Raw genomic sequence first — 11,157 nt, 5'->3', positions numbered from 1 at the left:
TCCTTGTATTTTGTTTTATTAAAGTTCTTATTGTCCGCTGCTTCCTCAGAGCGGATTACAGTTTCAAACACACGTAACCAATAAAGCACCCAAACAATAAAAATGCATTTATACAACTACCGTAGGCTTCTGCAAACAATAATGCAGGAATCACTTGACCTGCATGAAAAAAAAGAAGCCTGCCACACCAAGTGGCAAAAGGAACGCGGCCAGAAGTCTGGGTCATTGATTAAACCAGCGGTGGAGTTAATAATTCCCTTTCCTGCTATTACCTACCTCTCTGTCTCCCTAGACACAGAAGCATTTCCAGGCCTGGGAACAGGCCGGGAGGAGACAGCAACAGCGGTCACGGGGCTGGAAATGTCTCAAATCTGACCAATAAACGGTTGCAGTGACGCTTCAATGTCTAAGCTCTCCGGGCCAGGGACAGCACCAACGAGTGGTGAAGAACAAAAGCTGGGGGTTTTTTTCTATGTTATGCTGACACTTCTAGAACTACAGCCAGGGCCTGATAAACCTCAAGAACCCACTGTTACTATCGGAGCGGGTAGGGGGTGCGGGCATCCCCATCCAGATTCTCTTTGCAAGCCTGCTGTTCATCCTCTCTGAGCTGTGCAGGTCCGAACAGCGCCGGCAGCCCAGGCCTGGGATCCCATCCCAGGTTCCCCTCCCAGCACACACACACGTGGTGGCCCGGGCGGGAGCACCCGGGAGGCCCTTGCCAGTGCCCCTTTCTGTCAGGATGGCCGAGGCACGATTTGATCACGGTGTGGTCTGGTCCGGCCCCGGGATTCCCGACTGGGGCCGAATCGGGAACCTTCGTCTCCCACTCGCCGCCAGCCGCCTCGGGCCTGGGATCGAGCGATTACGGGAGGAGAGACGAGGACTCTGGCACAGCAAGGGGAGAAGAGACCCGCAAAGATTCGGCTTTCTGCAGTGGGGCCCCTACCCGGGTACCGAAGAGAGAGGCTCACGCCCGGATCTCCCTACTGAGGGGGGGGTGGGAGTGGTTCCCCTCCCCAGGCCCTCACCACAAAGGAGGAACATGGGGGGAAAGCCTTCCCACGTTGCCAGAATGTTCTGCCCGTGCACGTCACTCTTCATATCCTGGAATCTGGCAAGGAAACAGCTCATGGGCGTAAGCTGGCACAAATGGCCCCTTCTCTGCCAACTTAGCCTTCCTGTAATTGGTTTATTAAAAAAAAAATAAAAGCAGCACAAGAAATCCTGAAGCACTGAGTTCCACCTGAGGAGTCAGAGCAGTTCAGAATACAAAGAAGGGGGATAACTGAAAGTAAAAGGAGCATCAGGCAGGGACAGACTGACAGTGATCTGACCCCTGGGCACTAAAGGTCTTTGGCCCCTCAAGCACCCATCTGAAGCTCGGGGAGAGGGCTGTGGGCCCTTGGGCGCTCTCCTGTCATGGTCAGTCCTCCCCTGCCAACCGCTGATTTTCTGGCTCTGGAGTTGTTTTGTCCAATTTTTTGCACCTGCAACTTTATAATCCCCCAAAACAGAACTTCCCAAAGCAGTGGATGATGGCAGATAAATACCCGAAAGGTCCATCCAGTCTGCCCAGCAAGCTTTGTTTTTCCAATGTTTATTGTTTTCTAGGGTAGCAGCGGTCTCCGAAGCGGCCTTTGTGTTCCCCGTAGCCGCCGGGAGCGCGCCGTCCACAAACGCTGCTGGGGGGGGGGGGGGGGGCCGTCATTCCATGCAGGACGCTGTTTTGACGGACGGCCTAAGCGTTTTCTTTCATCGCATTTAGAAGATTATGGGACGGGCCACCCTCGAAAGGCGACCCGCGTTCAGACGCTGCTCAAAGGCGGTGGCCACGGCGAGGACAGAGACGGCCTCCACCTCAGATCTGCTTTGGGGAAGGCTCTAATATTCTGTATTCTGGCAAAATAAAATGATTCAGCTCTTGCCGGGACTTTGGATTTACGATTATGTTCGAAGGAATATGACCTCATACCCATAAATCATCTGAAGTTCATTTTACATCTAATTTGTAACCTTTTTTTATTTTTTTTTGCTGGAGGTGGCGTGGGGAAGAAGGAATATTAAATGCCACATCCCACAGGCCGAGCTGTCCTTCACACAAGCAGAAGGGGACACAGCGGGAAGGGGATCCGTCCATTTCTGTCCCCAGCTCTCCCTTTTTCACCATCCGGGATCCTAATGGGAGATAGATTCCCGGAAACTTAGAAGCAGACAATGAATGCCTTTGTGCTTGGGGTGCAATCTTCAGAGGAGAAACCTTTAGATGTTGTAATGGGCATCACACAAAACAAACTAACAGCCCTGTGTCTCTCTTACTATGATAAGACTGGCTTTTCTTTCTCGCAGGGAGGAGGAGGTGAGGGGACAGGGGATGATCTGTTCCCTCCATTGAGAGTAAAAAACGCTTTTCTCGATTCCATTTTGTGCCTCAGGACCACCAGCCAGGCAGGAAGCCTTCTCTGGCTGGGTCTCGGCTCTGCCGCCCAGCATCAGACTAGCCCCCAGTCTGCCAGATTTTCAGAAAGCTACTGAACACCCAGCTCCTGGAGGTGGCCCCTACTTCGGAAGCTGTGCTCCCTGGTCATTGTAACCCTGCGGCAAAAACGGGAGGATTTCTCCACTAACACGGTGGCCCTGTTTATTTATAGTAATGGAGTAACATGCATAGTAATGACGGCGGAAAAGGACCAACTGGCCCATCCAGTCTGCCCAGCAAGCTTCTCATGGTGACATCTACTGCGCCGTGTAGGTCACCCCAGGTTTCTCTTAAGGGTAGTCCGTGCAGTTAACCCTAATCCCTAAGTTATAATTGTATTTAACCATGTTTTATGTTAACATATTTGTACAGCCTACCCGTCTTCTCCCTCCCACTTTAATCCCACCCCCTCCTCCCCTCTCCTTCCCTGCTCTCCCCCTCCCCAGTTTATCATATCAAGTTCATTGTAAAGCCCTGTTGGCTAATTATTGTTCTATGGAAACCGATGTGATGTTTTCTTAACGAATGTCGGTATACAAAAACCTTCAAATAAATAAATAAATAAATAATCCTTAGGATGAAGTTAGAAATATCTACAATCATAAAACAAGCAGCTGTCAAACCCATAAAAAGTCACTGCTAGCAACATTTTTGCTGGGTGAGGAGCCTTCAGGAAAATTCTGCCAAAGCTGACCTGCTTTGCTTTTGGACTTGGCCATAGAAGCAGTCCCGTGCTTTTTCTGTTATGTCTGAGCATCCAATTCCCCCTTTTTATAAAAGATTTCTATCCCGCTCTGTACAATGTTGGAGCCAGGTTACAGTAAAAACATCCATAAAAAAATGTGCAAGCAACAAAATTAGAAATGCAACAAACAACAAACAGGTGGCCCCATTTTTATCAGCACAGGTGGACGCCTGGGTGAAGATGGACTCCATCCAAGCACAGAGAACCTACAACAGCGCATAAAATGCCTGCTGGAATCGCACATTCCCAAAGCCATCTTTATCTACCATGAGACAAATATGCGCTGGAAGCAAGGTTCGGAGGAGAGGTCTCTCCTTCAGAAAATGCTCATTTTCTAGTTTCTATTAAATGAGCAACCTTGAGCAAAGGTATTTCTAATTAGCCATAACATAACATAAGAACACAAAAAGTTGCCAAGGGTCCATCAAACCCAGTCTCCTGCTTCCAACAGTGGCCAAATCAGGCCACAAGTACCTGGCAAGATCCAAACAGTACCTGGATCCCATGCTGCTATCGCTCAGTGATAAGTAGTGGCGATTCCCTAAGGGGTCGATTTTCAAAACTGCACACACACGTCCGTGTGCATGCGGTTCCCGGCCTCCGTCCCTCCCCGCCCAGAGCACGCCCCCCCATGGCCCGCCCCTTTTTCAGGGTCCAGCAATTCTGCGTGTAACAGGGGTTACACGCGTGGCTGGGCCTGTTCTAAAATGCGCGCGGCGTGCGCAAGGCCCAGTCACACGCGTAACCCTTGATTTTTGCGTGCGCAGCCCTTTGAAAATGTACTTATAAGTCTGCTTGGTTAATAACAGTTTATGGGCTTCTTCTCCAGGAACTTGTCCAAACCTTTTTTAAACCCAGCTACACTCACTGCCTTAACCACATCCTCTGGCATTGAATTCCAGAACTGAATTGTGAGTTGAGTGCAATTTAATGAAGTGGCATGGGTTGATATCGGTTAGAACGCAAGCGGTGCAGTTTTGGAGGATGTGGAAAGCTGGAACAGAATTCATCAGAGAGGCCGACGAATGTGGGGGAAAATCCATGCTTGCAGCAGAGTGACTGGGAAAGCATTAGGTGATAGGAATGACTTCATCTACGCAACACGCAAATCTTAAAAAAAACAACCCAAAAGGCTGCACTGATATGATCAAGCATTGAGAGGGCTTCTAAAAGATCTCCCGAATTGTGGGTGCATGATTTTATCAGCGAGGGGCACCCGTGGAATATAAACGTTGTATTCAAAGACTGCCTGGATAATATGAGGAGTGCAGTCTCAATAACCTGTTACGTAGCGTCCAGCATTTGACCGATGACAGAGTGCGAATGCGGCTTCCCAAAATGATTTCCAAAGGGACACAAAACCTGAGTATCATTGACGTAAAGCTTGCGAGTCTCTATTCCTTTACTCCATGTCCTTCTCTGCTTTATCTCATTTCTGGTGCACTTGTGATGTATCTCTGTGATGTTTTTAGGCTCACCTCACCGTGCCTTTTATTTATTTGGGATGCTGGCTGCGACATGTTGCAGAGCTCTCTGGTCAGAAAAGCGTGCCATATGTAAACGCTGATGAGAAATGATGAGCTTCTGAAGGAGCAGAGACTGTGCAGAAGGGCTGAGTGTTCCTGTAATACATCCTGCCAATAAACAGCAGGGACTGTGCAGAAGGGCTGAGTGTTCCTGTAAGACAACCCTCCAGGGAAGAGCAGGGACTGTGCAGAAGGGCTGAGTGTTCCTGTAATACATCCTGCCAATAAACAGCAGGGACTGTGCAGAAGGGCTGAGTGTTCCTGTAAGACAACCCTCCAGGGAAGAGCAGGGACTGTGCAGAAGGGCTGAGTGTTCCTGTAATACATCCTGCCAATAAACAGCAGGGACTGTGCAGAAGGGCTGAGTGTTCCTGTAATACATCCTGCCAATAAACAGCAGGGACTGTGCAGAAGGGCTGAGTGTTCCTGTAATACATCCTGCCAATAAACAGCAGGGACTGTGCAGAAAGGCTGAGTGTTCCTGTAATACATCCTGCCAATAAACAGCAGGGACTGTGCAGAAGGGCTGAGTGTTCCTGTAAGACAACCCTCCAGGGAAGAGCAGGGACTGTGCAGAAGGGCTGAGTGTTCCTGTAATACATCCTGCCAATAAACAGCAGGGACTGTGCAGAAGGGCTGAGTGTTCCTGTAATACATCCTGCCAATAAACAGCAGGGACTGTGCAGAAGGGCTGAGTGTTCCTGTGACAGCTGCCATGAAACAGCAGAGACTGAGTGCCCCTGTAACACCTCTTGCCAGAAACCTGGAACAGAGGGGCCTTGATTCCCCCCTGCACCAAGCAGTGAATACTGCTCTGTCAGATCTTGCTCCACAGTGTGAAATGTCACAGGTCAGTGTGGGACAGATACCGGCTGTTCCCTGTTATAAAGGACCAGAAGGATTACAAAGAGTGGGGCCTCTGTACAGGTTCTCTATCCCTGAGCCCTTCCCTCCCTGAGCGCCCATCCCCGGTGCCCTAAAGGTGATAGGTTCCGTGTCCCTGTTGCAATTGGTGGTCAGCGGGCCACTCCTGCGGACCGCCGCTCTTACCTCCAGCCCCTGGCCGGAGAATATTGCCGCCGCTCCCAAGCACGCAGCCGACGCCACCGCTCCAGCACTGTCTCCCCGCTGCCTCCATAGGCCCGCGTGTGCGTGTCACTCTGAGTTTTAAAGGGACCGCAGCCCCTGAAGATGAAGGCAGGCCTACAAAAGGCCCAGGCCTGCCTGCAGTCTTTGCCTCGGCGACAGGTCACCCTGCTTCTAGTGCTGTGGGTTGCCAGCAGCTTCATTCCTCTGCCTCCAGTTTCAGCTCGTCTTCGATCGCAGTCCCCGCCAGCGTCCTGTGTCTTCAGACTTCAGTCTCCATGGACCTTGTCTGTTCGTCAGCCCTTGTCCTCTTCACGTCTTCAGTGTTCTGCTCCTCGCCTGCCACTCAGTCCCTCCTGGTCCCTTTGGATGGATACTTGATATTGATCTTGGCCTGACTCTTGGACCTGCCAGACCCTGCTACGTCCATAGATCTCATCACAAGCAGAGGCCCCACCTAAGACCTGCCAGCCCCAGTACCCAGAGGGGAATGTGAGCTGCTAAAGGCGAAGCTCCAGTTGGGCCTGTGACTCGTCTGAGTCCGCCTGCTGACGGCGAGGACCTGCAGGTAACGCCAACTCCGCCTCGGCGCAAGGGTCCCCTGTGATGTGACTGTTAAAGTCTTCTGAGCTGATGGGAGGATATCTGTGTATTGCTCAGAGTACATAAAATCTCCAAAGAAGACCGGGGCAAGTCCCGACACTTCTCCTTTCATGCACTACTGCAGGTTCCAAGAATCACCTCAAACCAAAGAAAGAGAGAGCGAGAGTCAAGCTTTCAATAAAGAAAGCCCTGGCCAGTAAAAGTATTTTTATATTAGCATTCAACCAATCCTTTTATACGGGAATGAGGTCTGGGGTCTATCGTTAGTCCCAGACTACATAGAATGGGACAGACCCTCCCAGTAGAAACCCTGCCCCTCCAGTTCTGCAAACCGACACGCCATGCACACAGAAACATTCCCAATAATGGATGCAGAGCAGAACTGGGACACTTCCCCTTCCCACTCACCATGCAGAAAAGACTATTCAGATTCTGGTGTCTTCTCAATCCCAAAGACACAAACTCCCTCCATTACCGGGAACTCTGTGAAGTAACTCACAAGCCCAGAAGAAGCACACTCAGCACCTGCCACACCAATCCAGTACTAATACCCAGAACCCAGCAAAGGAAAAGATGGCAATGCAAATATTGCAACATGCCCTAGAACACCAATACACCTCCTACTGGGGAAAACAGAACACACTGGACTGCTACAGATCTCTAGACAGAAATACATGCTAGAAGGATACTGCATCTTAGTTACACACCAGAACCCAGCAAAGGAAAAGATGGCAATGCAAATATTGCAACATGCCCTAGAACACCAATACACCTCCTACTGGGGGAAAACAGAACATACTGGACTGCCACAGATACCTAGACAGAAAATACATGCTAGAAGGATACTGCATCTTAGTTACACACCAGAACCCAGCAAAGGAAAAGATGGCAATGCAAATATTACAACATGCCCTAGAACACCAATACACCTCCTACTGGGGAAAACAGAACACACTGGACTGCTACAGATCCCTAGACAGAAAATACATGCTAGAAGGATACTGCATCTTAGTTACACACCAGATCCCCCCCCTCCCCCAGCAAATATAGAATAAAGAGACCAGAGATCAGAAATAGAAACCCAATGCAGACAAGAAAGTGAACTGGAAACACCAAGAAGCTGGACTCTGCATGCAGTGTAATGCCAGAAAACGAGACTAAGAAGCCCATTTCCTCCTGTGTGGTGCAAGATGCCCTCCTCCCAGAGCTGAGAGAGAAAACCAGAATTCCCACAAAAGAAGGAGCAGGAGAAGCTCTTTAGAAATCCTAGGGGTGGGTGGGGGTGCAGAGAAGACAAACAGCAGCCAGGATAGCAAAATAGGTGGGCCAGAACGGTGATCTGACCTAAGATAGGACACGGGACCTGGGAATTGTCCCTTCTAATCCCTTCCTTTTAAGCAACACTTGGGCAAATTGTCATGCAGAGGAAGGCTCCTGGATCTGAATCAGAGAGAAGATGTTTTCTGACACCATCAGAGATTCTCCCTTTCTCCCTCCCCCCACTCCTCTGCTTCTCCCCTAATGGCGCTAAAGTTGTTAAATTATTCAAGGGGTGGGGAATGGGCTGTGATATATGGGACAGCAGCGCCAGCCCTGGTGAATAATTCAGTAGTGAGTGGCAGGGGCAGAGAGGCAGGGTGTGTGACAGCTGAGACCCCCAGCCCCGGGCCTCCTGCCACCATCAATAACACAGGGCCCGGCGGAGGGGGGAGGGGAGGCTTCGAATATCCCCACAGAGAGGAACCATAAGCACGCACACACACACTCGCACAGACACAGACACATACACGCACAGAAACAAAGAAGTGACGGCGGAAAAGGACCCATGGTCCGTGCAGTCTGCCCAGCAAGCTTCCCCTGCTAATGTCTGCCGTGCCGTGCAGGTTACCCCCATGCATCGGTCAGTGCTGCTTGCCCTGCTTCGCTTATGGACTTGGCCCTAGAAGCAGTCCTGTGTGCTTTTTCCTTAATATCTGAGTATCAGTGCCCCAGACTGTAATAAAGTCAGGGCTCGTGTTGGTCGCCTCTGAATCCAAATTCCTCTTTCCTTTCAGCCCCCACCCTCCTCCTTCGAAGCAGAGAACAAGGTTGGAGTTGCATCAACATTATGAAGGTTTATTGGTTAAGGGGAGTAACCACCGCACCAGCACTTTACCCCCATGCACGCTTTCTTCGTTTCCTGTAGGACTTGGCCGTAGAAGCAGTCCTGTGCTTTTTCCTTATGTCCGCGTAACAGTATCCCAGACTATGGAAGTCGGGGCCCTCGGTTGTCGTCTGAATCCAATTCCTCTTATCCCCCTGCTGTCTAAGCGAGGAACAATGTTGCATTTGCATTAAAAGCCTCAAGGCTTATTGGTTAAGGGGAGTAATCTCCATGCCTTCTGCTAAGGGTAGAAACCGCCGCACCAGCAAGTTACCCCCATGCGCTCTTTTCTTCATTCCCACCCTTTAAGCCTTTTAGGGATCCACAGGGTTTATCCCATGCCCCTTTGAAGCCTTCGGAGGTGGTGAATTAGAAAACAAACTAACACAGGCACACACACATCGAAAACCTCACTAATACAAGCAAAGCACTAACAGAGGTTCACAAACAACTAACACAGGCACACACACATCGAAAACCTCACTAATACAAGCAAAGCACTAACAGAGGTTCACAAACAATTACCACAGGAACAAACAAAGCACTAAGTACACTCTCCCTCCCCACCCCTATGTGATACCTTGGCAGAGCTCCTGTGGTTCCTCCGATTCCTAAAGGCTCTCTCCTGCATCCCCCCCCCATAACACATGTTCCGGGACTCCCAGCACCAAGGCAGAGGAGAGCAGCTGGAAGGAAGCAGCCGGCATTTCATTTAGCCAGAACCCATCAGGGAAACACATGAACGAACAGAGCGGAATAAACTATTCGTTGCACCCCGCACAGGGCTGCGCATCCCATCGGCGCCAGACAAAACGTCCCGGATCGGTCCTGGGGAGCACCCACTGCCGCTCCACCACCAGTGCTGCCCTAGTGACACCTTGTGTCCCACTACGGGTGCTTGTGGTCCCCTAGGCGGTCATGGCCTGACAGAACAGGGCTGTAACTAGGAGAGCTGGATGGGGCACAAAGCATCCAGGGTTTGCAAGTGTTATTTACAACCCCCCTTCCCCCCTCTCCCACCACAACCTGATTGCTGCTCCTCTCCTCTCTCCACCCCCTCACTCCCCACTCTTGATCCTCAGTCCTCTTTCCCTTTCCCTCACAACCCTGCAAAGGTCCCCCAGGAGCCTCCCCCCCCCAAAAAAAACAACAAAAAACTGAAGAGAGGAGGGAGGAGCAAGTGGCAGAGCAGCAGAGCCGGTGGGACTCCCTAGCCCCTCACCAGCTGAAGACGAGAAGCAGAAGCTGGCAGCTGGGCACAGAAGAGTAAGAGGGGAGGGAGAGGAGGAGGTAATGACATGGGGAATAAGGTAAAGGGTTTGGAGAGAGGGTAAGAGAAGGGGGAGGATGGTGAGTAGGGCAAATATTTTGCAGGATTTCAGCTTGTGTAATAATTATTGCACCCCATCCAGGGCAGGGTTGCCCATGCAGTCACCACAATATATATATATAAAAAAAAAAAAAAGGAAACACCCTCAGCTTTAGGACTGTGGCACCATCTGGTGGCCACTATTTAGATTGCAGGTTTGAGTCATAAAGAGATTTAATTTTTTTCCTGAGCCACATCTCTCTTTCTTTCTCGCACACACACACACACACACACACACATCTCTGACATGCACAGCATACACAGGAGATAGCTCCCACATACAACATCACATACTAATACACAAGGATAAAGGCAGACCACAGCACCTCTTACACAATAAGAGACACTTGCAGCACCAGCTTACTGAAAAGCACTCGAAAGAGCCACATACACAGCACGCACTCACACATTTATCTTTAGCTCCCTTCCCCTCCCCCCATCTCTCAACTTTCCAGCCTATGAACGTCCTTCTCCCATGACACAGATTTACTACTACTGCTTAACACTTCCATAGATTTAATTGCAGTTCCCTCTCTGGGGAATATCTGTGTATAGCACACCCTGAGCGCCCTGTCCCCTACTGGAATAGGGGTATTAAAGGGGAGAATGATTCTGTTATAATCTGGCCAAGTCCGCTGAAAAATCCTTTGCATTAGCTCGAGGTACTCCTGTAATAATCCCTGCGAGTCCCCCACACCTCCCACCATCATCGATCGTACACGGCGAAAATCCAATGTCAAGGCGCCGAGAGGAAAAGTCAGCCCATTGATTGTAAATGATTACGCGTTTTCCTCACGACCTCTGACCTTGCATGACCTTCAGCTAACACAATTGCTCGGCCCTGGCAGTCAAAGAGGGGAGTCCCTGGAGAGGGCTCGCAGACACCATGGATCCCTGCTTCCTCCTGTCACAGGAGCTGTGAACGGGGGGGGACGACAGCGAAATCCTTCTCACCTTCAGCCTGAGAAGGCAGGTCTCCTTTATACAGCAGGACACAGGATCGCAGCTTGAGCTGGAGGCAGGTCTCCCCTTTACACAGCACCTGCGATCACCCCTGAACTGACAGCTGAGAGCTGGAGACAGAGATAAAGACAGGAAGTATAAATCTCTCTCTTTCTCTCTCGCCCAGGCTTTTCTTTATGATGTGTTTATATATTTTAAAATCCTTTCAAGAATCAGCTTGAAAGAACAATCACCATAATATCC

This window comes from Rhinatrema bivittatum, chromosome 19 (assembly GCF_901001135.1).
Source record: "Rhinatrema bivittatum chromosome 19, aRhiBiv1.1, whole genome shotgun sequence".
Taxonomy (NCBI): Eukaryota; Metazoa; Chordata; class Amphibia; order Gymnophiona; family Rhinatrematidae; genus Rhinatrema; species Rhinatrema bivittatum.
This window is presented reverse-complemented; position numbering follows the sequence as displayed.